Raw genomic sequence first — 11,561 nt, 5'->3', positions numbered from 1 at the left:
AGTGTGTCCTCTGGTGTCTGATGAGATGTGACTTCTGTGTAAAGCCTTGCCCACACTCCCTGCAAACATAGGGCTTGTCCCCTGAGTGTGTCCTCTGGTGTCTGATGAGAGGTGACTTATCTGTAAAGCCTCGCCCACACTCACTACACACATAGGGCTTCTCTCCTGAGTGTGTCCTCTTGTGTATGATTAGAGTTGACTTATCTCTAAAGCCTCCCCCACACTCCCTGCAAACATGGGGCTTCTCCCCTGAGTGTGCCCTCTGGTGTCTGATGAGATGTGACTTCTTTGTAAAGCCTCGCCCACACTCCCTGCACACATATGGCTTCTCCCCTGAGTGTGTCCTCTGGTGTGTGTCGATATGTGACTTATCACTGAAGCCTTGCCCACACCCTCCATGCTTGATTGTTACAATTTTTGACATTCTTACTTCCACAAATAATTTGCCTGTGTTCTTTGCGTTAACATTCTGGCCTGTGCTGGGCTCTTCCTCCATTATTCTCTCAGGTTCACTGGAGCTCCCTGTTTGTCCGTTGGGAGGCTTGAAAGAGGCCCTTGAAGTTCCCCTGTGCCTGATCCTTTTAAGCAAAGGTTTGGACCTCCATTTGACCTCTTGACCTTCAACTTTGTCATTCCAGCCATGTGGACCAGTCTGTTGCTGCTGCTGTTGATTCTGATGCTCTGGGCCAGCTTCCTCCGCCTGGATGTGCTTTACTGCAGATGCTCCTGACAGAATCTCAGAGGGGTGATTGCGTTTCACATGTTGGCTGAGGAATGTCCGACTGGAGAAGGCCACAGAGCAGGAGGGACATGGGTGGACCTCTGGCTTTGGTTCTGCTGGAGAAGAAAGTTTTGGTCAGGGCAGGTGTGGGCAAGCCTGCCTGTGCCGTACGCTCTGTCTCCTGGTAAGACCCGTCCCCGGAATCATTCTAGCTGTGTTGACAGTGCAAGCTCTGCCTCCCACAAAGTGTTCCTTCACTGTCTACTTTTCTTTTTCTTTGTCTGCACTACTCTTCTTCAGAAATCCAGAGACCCCATATCAAAAGTCTTTTCTACAGCCCTGGCCAGTGTGGATCAGTGGATAGAGCCTCAGCCTGTGGACGGAAAGGTCCTGGGTTTGATTCCCATCAAGAGCATGTTGCCGAAACCGGTTTGGCTCAGTGGATAGAGCGTCGGCCTGCGGACTGAGAGGTCCCAGGTTCGATTCCGGTCAAGGGCATGTACCTGGGTTGCGGGTATATCCCCAGTGGGAGATGTGCAGGAGGCAGCTGATCGATGATTCTCTCTCATCGATGTTTCTAACTCTCTATCTCTCTCCCTTCCTCTCTGTAAAAAATCAATAAAATATATTAAAAAAAAAAGAGCATGTGCCTTGGTTGCAGGCTTCTCCCCAGCCTGGGCCCTGGTCTGGGCGTGTGCAGGAGGCAGCCAGTCAATGTGTTTCTCTCACATCGACATTTCTCTTTGTCTTTCCTCCCTCTTCCATTCTCTCTGAATATCAATGGAAAAATATCCTCGGATGAGGATTGAAAAAAAAAAAAGGTCTTACAGCTCAAGGACCATCAGAAGGCATTTCACTCCTTATATGGGTTGGACTATTGTGACCTTTCCATATACATGTATCTTCTAAGTCATGTTAAAGAGAAAAACCACAGGCCTGGCCAGGTATCTCAGTGGTTGAGCATCAACCCATGAACCAGGACGTCACCAGTTTGATTCCTGGTCAGGGCACATGCCCAGGTTCTGTGCTCGATCCCAGCAGAAGGCAGCTGATCCATGTTGATATTTCTATCTCTCTCTTCATTTCCCTTCCTCTCTCTCTCAAATCACTAAAAATATTTAAAAATAGAGAAACCATAGACCCCAACTAGCAATTGCTTCTCTCTCAGTTTTCCACAAATCACAAAATGGAAATATGTCCTTCCTAACACAGTATTCCTACTTGGTTTCTTTCAGTGTTAGCCTACTTCAAATACACTACAAAGTCCTGTTTCAGAATATCTTTCCAACCATCCCCTAGCTAGTTTGGATCAGTAGATAGAGTTTCGCCTTGGGGACTCCAGGGTCCTGGATTTGATTCTAGTCAAGGGCACATACCTTGGTTGCTAGCTCAATCCCCAGCCCTGGTTGGGGTGTCTGTGGGAGACAAGCTATTGATGTTTCTCCCTCTGTCTCTCCCCCTTCTACTCTCTCTTAAAAAATAATCAGTGGAAAAATATCCTTGGGTGAGGATTAACAACCACAACAAAAATATTTCCTCAACCTGCTTCTTAAACTCCTGACTCCCATCTCTCTCCAGCCAGTCCGCCTTCCTCTCTCACTTGGAGTTGAAATAATCTCGGAGGGGATTCCCCACTGAAGTTTATTTCCCCAAAAAATTAACAAAGCATAGTTTTAGAACATGCCACTCTGCAGCTGAAAACTGCTCAGTTGTCCCGTCTCACTCAAGAAAGTCCCCAGTATCTCAGCTTGGATCATAGGCACTGTATTTCCCGGCTGCTAGGCATCTGTCCAACCTCTGTTCTTGCCCTCTGTACTGAGACTGAGACGGGAGTAGCCCTCAGCCAGCTCAACACCCCACCTCTTTCCTTCCCTGCACCAGCCACTCCCTCTGCCTGGGACCTTGTGACACAATTGTTGTAAATGTTGTCTCCTGAGAAAGCCTTCCCTTGACCTTTGCAATCCGACACACCCACCTTCCCCTCACACTGATCCCTAGGCACTTGTCCTGGGCCCGTTTTCTCCAAAGCGCTAACCACTGTGTGATATTAAGCACATGCACATATGTCTGCCGGGGCTTCCCTCCTTCACCAACCAGCTGCTCAGGAGCAGTGATTCTGATCATCGTGTTAATCTGTATTTTCAGCTCCCAGAACCCTGTGTGGCACCGAGTAGGAATTCACATGACAAGTCACAAAATAATGAATGAATGCATGTTAACACACACATTTCATTTAGAAATATGCAGTAAATGAAGAAGAAACAGCTAAAGTGTTAAAAAAAACAACAACCCCAAAACAACCACCTTGACGAGAGAGCTGGTTAAGTGCCTGAAACCTTTTTTTTTTTTTTTTGCCTCTAATCCTTTCAGCACTATATGATGCCATGCATTTTGTGCATGAAGTATTTTTAAAAATGTAACACAAATTGGCCCTGGCCATTGTGGCTCAGTTGGTTGAGCATTGTCCCATTCACCCAGAGGGAGCCAGTTTGATTCCTGGTCAGGGCACATGTCAGGGTGGTGGACTTGATCCCCAGTAAGGAGAATGCAGGAGGCAGCAGATTGATATTTCTCTCCCTCTCCCTTCATCTCTGTCTCTAAAACCAATAAAAGCATATTTTTAAGAATTAGAACAAAAATAAAAATATTAAAATTATTCTTAAGAATCAAAGACCTATGTGATGAGCCATCAATTTCTGAAGCATCTGATTTGAAGCTTTGCTGACTCTAGAGTGGATTTTACTGTACTTGAGAGTTGGAGCATGAAAACTTCTAAGAATTCTTTCTTTCCATGTTGAAGAAGAGTGGTGCCCACCTCTCCCGGCCACAAGCTCTGTCTTCCACTTGCTGCCCCACTTGATGCCCAGCTTTTGGCCATACTCTTCTCCATACCAGACCAGCAGCTCACAGCCCGTCCTCACGACCCGGCAGGTTCGGTAGAAAATCTGCCTGTGATATTGAAAGGCCACCAGGTTCTGTTCTTCCTCATCCCGGGCGCAGTTCACGTACCTGGCGTTGAGGCAGATGAAAGGAAAGAAAACCACAGGCGATGAGCTTCCACTACCTGTCATATCGTGTCCAGATCCTCACTGACGCGTAAGGCCCTCAGCACTGATGGCACCCACCCCCATGCTCCTGGGGAAACTTCTGTTCAATGTCCAAGCCTCTGTCACAAGGTCATGTGAATTCCTGTCTCTATGTCCTGCTCACAGTGCTCATCCTGCCTAATGCCATTTCCAAAGCCTCATTCCAGACTTCCCCATCAAACCCGGTGGCCTCTAGCTTCTCTAAGCTGTAAGTCAGGTTCTGTGTTACACCCCAGGACTCGGGGCTTGCTCTAGGACTCACATCATTCAACACTCAGTCCAAGTCTACCTTCTCTTCAGAGGCCTTTGTCGAGTCTCCCCACACTTTATTGAAGGCATCATTCAGTTGCCTCCCCCAGGTTTCCACAGTAATGTGGAGGTCTCTCTTTCTTAGAAAAATAACACAGAACAATAGTAGTTTATTCATAATCTGTCTCCCCTGACACAAGAGAGCCCCTCAGGAAAGGGCCATGAGCACTATGACTCTGCAGGCTCCAACATCCAGTTCTAGTTAGAGCTGAGTCTGGGATGATGTGCTGCCCTCACAGTTTTAGACTATCCTTGATTCAAGGCTATGTGGGCACTAGGCACTTGTTGAAAAATAGGAAAATTAGAGTTAAATGTTTATGAAATAAAATGTTTCATGTCCGTCTGCAGTAAGTCCTCCCTAGGGACATGGATTGTGTGATCTGTGTAAGTAATGAATTCCTTCCTCTAAACTGGAATATAGTAAGTGTTTAACTAATGTCAGTTAGATAAATCACAGAGTAATCCAGGGTCCTCAAGGTTTTTCCCGGTGCCCAAACTAGAGGCTTCTATTTTGAGGACATATGCTATACTTTTACCTCCTTTTTTTCCTAAATGTCTCTAGATGTTAAAGATCACTGTATGGAGAAAAAGGGGGAACAGAGTACTGAGGGAGACCATTAGGTAGGCATGATGGGAAGGACAGACATGTGGTTTGTGAGGCATGAGTGTCCTCTCCGGCACCCAGAAGCCTAGTGACCTTACCTCATCCAGTTGGCCTGAGATGTATCCTTTCCATCCACATACTCATAGCAGTTTCTCCCTTTGGTGATCTGCATTTCAGGAAAAGAAGTTAAAGGCTGTGTGTGTGTGTGTGTGTGTGTGTGTGTGTGTGTGTGTGTGTGTGTGTTTGTATATAATAGATTAATTACTTTATTCTAGTGTCATCAAATCTCTTTCAGCCTGCATGGTGATTCAACTGCCAATGGTGATCACAGGATATTTTTCTTACTCATCATCTACACTTCTGAGTCAATTTGTCCACTAAGCAGGAGCCCCACAAGGGAGGAGTCTGTACCACTTTGCTCCCATTTACCCTCTGATCCTTAGAGAGGAGCTCCATGTTCATGCAAAGTCCGCCCAGTACACAGAGCTAACTAACCATATGGTCCCCATCCATGTCCTAGCATGTAGAAGGTGGGGCCAACCAAGCCACAGGAGGGCCGGGAAGCCAGAGGACAGGGAAGAGGTAAAGTTCTCACCAGCCAGGAGTAGCCGCTGTTGGCTGTGGCTTCATCTTCTGTGATCTGACCCTCATAAGGGCCAAAGTGCAGGCCCACCGGCAGATCACATTCCTCATTCCACACTCCAAGCCCAGCCTCAGGGATGCCTGATGGTCCGATTCTCAACCCAGGGGGCAGAGTGAGGGCTGAGCGGTTGGCATGCCCCTTGTCCACGGCACTGTCTTTTACAAACGTAGGAGGCCCGTGCACAGCACAGCTGTCAATGAAGAAGTTCTGACACTTCTCACAATCTGGAGGCAAGGGCAACAGGGATTAGTCAGGGTGCAGTGCATGTTCCTGCACACGAAGAGTTTCAGAAAGAGCTCCCATCAGTGAGCCTCAATCCTATATTCCCGGTCACGAGAGGAAGGGAATGATTTGGGCACCCAAAGACCAGTGAAATTATTGCATAAAGGACATAACATGCTCCTTTGTGAGGGTGAGCTTACAGAGGTAGTCATCGTCCTGGGGCTCGCTGATCTCTTGGTAGACATGCCCTTTCTCTCTCGTAGGCTATACATCTTCACTTCGATCTCCTTTCTCCTGAGGTCTACATGAGAGAAGAGCTGGTGAACGAAGGGGGTCTGGAACATGAGTCCCTCTCTTGTCAGAAAACACACAATGTCTTCCCATCAAATGATCACCTGTTCTTTATAGTATCTGGTATTTTCCTCCATTAACTAAAAGACTAGTACGCAACACTGACTACCGATGGCTGATTCAATTTTAGTTTCTAGATGATCCCATTATCAGGTTCAACCTTCCAAGCTTTGGTCATTCATAAAGTATGTATTGAGGGCACGTTATGTGTTAGGCACTGAGTAAAGATCTGGGCACACAACACCAAGAGAATATGGGTGCTATTATCACAGATGGATTTATTGGACAACTTGCATGTGTCAATTGTTTGAGATTTAATTTAATGCTTTCAAACTATATGTGTCCCATGTTTCCTTATGTTCACTGTATACATTAGCATTCAGGAGCTCAGAGAGTTTGGAAGATTAGCTCAAAGCTTCAGTGCTAACTCCAGTTTCAAATCCAGGCGTGTTGAATGTCCACCCCACATACCTAGGCTATACTGACCAGCCTTTCTAGAGGAATTAGTGGAACTGAAATCTCCAAATTATTGAACTTACCCAATTTTGATCTAGGGTGCTGTCCGGAGGTACTTGCTTCTCCAGGAGGGGGCACTGGTTTCTGGGTCTGCTCTGAGCCACTTGTGGTCAACAAATTTGCTGTTCCTGACAATTCCTTCAAACTGGACTCATTACTTAATGGCGCCCTGGACTTTGCCTTCAGTGTGAAAGGCAAAGGGAAATAAATGTAACGTACATTTATTTAATTATGTAGGGTTTATGATATACATGACTTTAATGAACACTTCAACAACTCTTGGAAATACCTGGGAAGTATGAAAATTAGAGGAAAAAGAAATGGCCAATGTGGGTTTTGAATCGAAGACTAGAACCCATGCCTTAAGGCTCTTTCTTTTATAGCACATTGAGAATGAAGGATACTGGGAAGAGAATAAGACATAGTTGGGCCCTAACCAGTGTAGTTCAGTTGATAGAGTGTCGGCCTGCAGACTGAAGGGTCCTGAGTTCAATTCTCGTCAAGCGCGAGTTCCTTGGTTGCAGGACCCTCCTCCCTGGCCTGGACCTTGGTCTGGGCTTATGCAGGAGGCCACCAGTCATTATGTGTGTCTCTCACATTGATATTTCTCTCTTTCTCTCCCTCTTTTTTCTATTCCCCGTAAAAATCAATGAGAAAATATCCTTGGGTGAGGATTAAGAAAAAAAGAAAGAAAGAAATAGTTGGCAGAGCCCTGGCTGGTGTAGCTCAGTTGGTTGAACTGAAGGGTTGCCGGTTCCATTCCTGGTCAGGGCACATGCCCCAGTTACGGGTTATTGATCCATGTTTTTCTCTCTCACTGATGCTTCTCTCCCTTCCTCTCTCTCTCAAATCAGTAAAAACATATTTTTTAAAAAGAAATGGCTGGCAGAAACCTACCATGACAATAAAGGAAATTATGCTAAAATGTGCAATTTACTATATCATGGAAAGAACAGTTGTAATTAGATTAGTTGGTTCCCACCAATTCTGTTTGAATAAGGTTGTGCTACCAGCCTGTTCTCTTCATTTTCCTGACCTATAACATGCTAATTCTTAATGTTATAATGAACATGAAATATAATGATGTTCACCAAAGTGTTCTGTGAGCACTTTGATACAGTATGAATGTGAAATTACAGTCCTGCTATCAATGTCCCTCTCAGTCATCTCTATATTTGAAATCACATGTAATTTATCTTCATTATTCTTTGACCCTACTCTAGTTTAATTTGTAAATTTGAAAGCACTCTTTCAGCAAACATTCAGGGGGCCCTCAGGGACCCTGAGTTGGGCCTGGGACTTCTGAGAAGAATCTGGTGTGAACCAAAGAGCTCACAATGCAGAGGTAGGCAGGCGGAGCCAATGATTCAAACAAGATGACACTGGCCTAATTAGAGCTCAGAGAAAGAAGCCATACTTCTTCTGACTGGAATGAGCATTCAAAACCAGTTCCAGATGAGCTTCTATTGAATAGTGTGTCATCTCTATGAAGTTCTTAAGTCACTTTATTTATTGTTTATTGTTTCTGAATCGTCAAACCTGAAGCTCCCCAGAGTTGAGAGGCTTTCTTTTATTTGACTGGGAGGCTCTGATGCTGGGGTTGCTATATCCATCTTCATCTTGGACCATACACCGTGCAAACTGCCTATATATCAGTGAGCTTCTGCAAGTCGGAAGTCTTAGTGCATTTCTCACTGAAGCATAGCAGAGCAGAACTGCGTTTGGAATCATCAGTCAGTGAAAGATGTAATCATGTATGGATGAGACAGTGGAAAGTGCATAAAACTATGGAAATTTTAATGAGCTTGTAAGTGGTTTAGAGAAGAAGCTATGGATTAGATTGCACGACCACCGATACTGTGATTTCAGACATACAATCAAACACTTGTATATGTCTGAAACCTCAGTTTCCTCATCAGAAATGGTGATACTTATAGTATCTACCTCATAGGGTTGTGGTAAGGTTTAAGTGAGTTTATGCACGTAGAATTCTTAGAGTCTGAAGCATTGTGAAGATAAGACCCGTGGTAGCTACTATTGTTGCTGATGTTATTAACGACTAAGATGATATTGGGCATTTTGTTGAAGAGGTCAGGAAAGGAAGGTGGCAGTTCCTAGGGAGCACTCTGATTTTTCCTCCTCTTCCCTGCATTTGCATCCAGGAGGAAGATTTTCTTTTCCACAGGATTTGGGAAATACTCACCTTCTGATGTTTATTCTGTTCCACTCTGAGGGCCACCCAAGAAGGTTTAGCTAAAAGATGGTGAGAAATCAATAATATATATAATTTCAGAGAGGAAGGGAGAGGGCGAGGGAGAGAGAGAGAGAGACATCAATGATGATAGAGAATCATGGATTAGCTGCCTCCTGAATACCCCACACCAGGGATCAAACTGGCCGTGTGCCCTGACCGGGAATTGAACTGTGACCTCCTGGTTCATAGGTCGACACTTAATCTCTGAGCCACGCCTGCCGTGTGAGAAATCAGTTTTGGTTGGTAATTGTTTCAAAATCTGGAGATTTTTATCTTTCAGAATTCTGAATTATAGAGTAATCCCAGGACAGACCAAGGATGATTGGAAAATGTTTCCTGAGGTTTCATTAGGCTTATGCTTTTATTGGGAGCATCAGCTAATTTTCTTAAAATGTTAAAAAATAGCCCTAGCCAGCTTGGCTCAGTGGATAGAGCGTCAACCTGCGGATGGAATGGTCCTGGGTTCTATTCCAGCCAAGGGTGCATGCCTGGGTTGCGGGCTCATCACAGGTGTGCAGGAGGAAGCCAATCGATGGCTCTCTCTCATCATTGATGTTTTGATCTCTCTGAATTCCTCTCTGAAATCAATAAATATATTTTAAAAAAATAGACAAAACCCCATCTGTACTTCATCCTCTGTTCAATATATATATTTAAAGTAGAAGCCCGTTGCACAAAGATTCACGCAATAGGCCTTCCTTCCCCTGGCTGCCTGCACTAGATTTCCTCTGGCACCGGGGTCCCAGGCCTTTGCTCCAGCCACTGAGGAGAAGCCAAGCCTCTTCCGTCTTCAGTCTTCACTCCAGCCAGAGCCTTCAGTCTTCTCTCAGCCGCTGCCCTGGTTAGGCAAATTAACTGCCATCTTTGTTGGGTTTATTTGCATGTGTATCCTGATTGGCTGGCGGGCCTGGCAGAGTGACACCAATTTGCATGTTTCTCTTTTATTTGTGTAGAGTGGCCTATCCCTGGCTGGGCATCTCAGTTGGTTGGAGTACCATGTTTTACACCAAAAGTTTCCGGTTTGATCCATATTGGGGCCTACACAGGAGGCAACTGATGGATGTTCCTCTCTCACATTGATGTTTCTGTCTCCCTTTCTGTCTCCCTCCCTTCCTCTCTCTAAATTCAATGAATATCCTTGGGTGAGGATTTAAAAAATAAAATTGCCCTAAAAAGCAAAAATAAAAAATTGGCTTTTCATGACACAAGTATAATAAAGGTCATGTAACTGCAAAGAATCTCTACTCTGTAACCCAGCGCTTTCTCCTCTCTGTCTTCTGTCTTCACACTGGCCTTGTCCAGTCCACCTTGGACAAGGCACCAGGACCACCTTGGCTCCTTTCTTTCTTATCCTTCCTCCTTTGCACATTTGGATTGTGACCACCTTCTCTAATCACTAGATTCTGATCAGCATCACACAGTCTTAGGGACAAAGACTCAGGTCTAGTCACCACATAAACAGAGTTTCGGGCAAGCTGGACATAACGTCGTGACTTCAGCTATGTTTCAACCTCAGACCCATGGAACTACAGACCCTACCAATCAGACTTTCATGAAACCTGGCAGATGATGCCATGGCTGCCATAGAACCTGGTACAATGATGAACTACTTCCTACCCTGGCGCACAACCCAACCCCCTAACTACCATGAGTAATAATTTTCGCATATGTCCCCATGCAGGTCTTAGAGCACTGCTCACCTGTCAAAACTTCCTCCTTCTATGTGATCACAACTCTTCTGAATTAGTTATTTTTTACTCACTGTTATATTTTTGTATACTTACTTGTTAATGTTCTATAACTATACAATTATATTATTATTCTATTTTATTTTTTCCACCACCATTTATACTCCTGTATTATTATTTTTTCATCCTCACCTGAGAATATATGCTTATTGATTTTAGAGAGAGAAGAAGAGGAAGAAAGAGAGGGAAACATGGATGTGAGAGAGAAACATCGATGAGTTGTATCCCATACACACCCCGACTGGGGATGGATCACGAAACCTTTTTGGTGTATGGGAGGATGCTCCAACCAACGGAGCCACCGAGACATGGCTATTCAATTATTTTTATTTTGAGAGAATGTTTATTAAAACTAGGGACAGTGAAACAAGGATAGAAGCAGCAGCAGGAGAGAGCTTAGGCTGGGCTGCTGTGTTGCTCTAGAAAGGTTAAAGGAAAGAGTTCAGCCTAGGCGGGCGGCTTTGGCTCATTGGAAAGTCATAGAAAAGGGGCCTTGGAGCCAGGTTCAGGGGGTTAGCCTGAATGAGCTGCCCCTGCCCGTACTCCCTGGTGCAAGTCTCCTGGGTCCCTTAGTTTAGGAGATGCACACCGAGTGGGGGTTGGGGGGAGGAGAGGGGAAAGGGTGAGGGGTGTGTGTGCTCCCGGAGAGAGAACAGCTTAATAATATATATATATATATATATATATATATATATATATATATATATATATATATATATATATATTAGAGCACCATTGCACGAAATTTATAAATTTCTGCACCGTGGGAATGGCGGTGGTTGTGGGGGGGGGGTGGGAATTCCTGAGCCCGGCCTGTGCCCTCTGTGGCTCTGACAGTCTGGAAGTCCTGCGATCCATCGCCTGCAGAGGGAGGTCCCGTTCAGTAGCCCCAGCTCTGCATTGGTGGCCTGGGCCTCCCTCTTTGGGGTGACGGGGAGCCCCCATTGATGACCCAGTGGCTAGTGGCCTGGGCCTCTCTCTGCAGGGCATCATGGGGGATTGGGGGGCCGGACCAATTGCGTTTCACAGGCCTTGGCTGGCCTGGCGCCAGTGGGTGTCATAGCCTGGTCATCTGGTGGGTCCTTCAGCTGGTCCGCCCTGGATTTG

The 11,561-nt window shown here is 45.4% G+C and overlaps 1 pseudogene across 1 annotated transcript in view; it reads right to left on the bottom strand.

Moving 5' to 3' along the window:
- Nucleotides 1–756: 756 nt before the first annotated feature.
- Nucleotides 757–11,561, bottom strand: part of LOC308512505 (histone-lysine N-methyltransferase PRDM7-like) — a 47,003-nt pseudogene continuing 36,198 nt past the window's right edge. Inside the window, exons 6-12 of the transcript in view lie at nucleotides 11,290–11,315; nucleotides 6,476–6,632; nucleotides 5,786–5,886; nucleotides 5,316–5,587; nucleotides 4,819–4,886; nucleotides 3,537–3,730; nucleotides 757–834 (exon numbers count right to left, since the gene is read on the bottom strand). The product of the transcript in view is annotated as a histone-lysine N-methyltransferase PRDM7-like (transcript). The remainder of the gene's footprint in view (nucleotides 835–3,536; nucleotides 3,731–4,818; nucleotides 4,887–5,315; nucleotides 5,588–5,785; nucleotides 5,887–6,475; nucleotides 6,633–11,289; nucleotides 11,316–11,561) is intronic.

Source organism: Myotis nattereri, assembly GCF_964212035.1.
Source record: "Myotis nattereri genome assembly, chromosome: Y".
NCBI classification, from domain to species: domain Eukaryota; kingdom Metazoa; phylum Chordata; class Mammalia; order Chiroptera; family Vespertilionidae; genus Myotis; species Myotis nattereri.
Note: the sequence above shows the minus strand (reverse complement) of the source record. Positions and strands in the feature narration are given on the sequence as shown.